Source organism: Gracilinanus agilis, chromosome 5, assembly GCF_016433145.1.
Source record: "Gracilinanus agilis isolate LMUSP501 chromosome 5, AgileGrace, whole genome shotgun sequence".
In the NCBI taxonomy this organism is placed as follows: Eukaryota; Metazoa; Chordata; class Mammalia; order Didelphimorphia; family Didelphidae; genus Gracilinanus; species Gracilinanus agilis.
The window spans coordinates 448756-449531 of NC_058134.1; positions in this window are offsets into that span (position 1 = coordinate 448756).

Sequence of the window (776 nt, forward strand, 5' to 3'; positions counted from 1 at the left end):
TGCATTTATTGATGGAGCTGGACCCAGGGGAGCGGGCGAGACCCCCGGAAAACGGAGAAAATGGAGGCAAGAGGGGGGGATGGGGGGCAGAGAAATTGGAACTGCGTCGAAAAATCTGGGTGGAAACGCTGCAGCAGACAGGTGGGCGGGACCCCAGGAGGGGAGGGGGTCTGTGGAGCAAATGCCGCATAGAGCAGGAAGCGAGGGAGGGAGGAGAGGAGCAGGACTGGGCTGGCAGAGATTGGAGGAGGGGGAGAGGGAAAGGGCTGGGCGGGCCCCAGAGTGGTGCATTGGCGTCATAGGTGGGTTCGCCAATGCGGCTTTGCGGTAGCGCAGCCTTCATCACCGTGCCTCAGTTTCCTTTTCTGTAAAATGGGGTGGACTAGCTCCTGATTGGGGGGGAGCTTTTGGAAGAAGCCTTAAGGCCAAAGGTAATTCGGTAAGAACGAACGGTTCGTTGGCCGCGGAGGCTGAGGTGGCGGCGGTGGACCGCATGCTCCCACCCCTCCCGTGGGTGCTCAGTGCCGCACTAGGGAGGGGCGTCCCCTCTGATGGTCTAAGCCTAGCCCTGTCCCCCACGCCCGCAGCCCCCAGAGCAGCCCCCTCCCAGCCTTCAGCCTCCCCCCCCTGCAGACCTCTGCAGATGCGGAAGCGGCCAATGCGGACCCCAGTTCTCCCCCCGCCAGCCCCGCCCCCGGGGAGCCCGCAGCTCCCGCAGCCCAGTCCCCACCCCGCTCCTTGCTGCAGTGCCCCCACCTCATCCCCGCGCCGAGCCC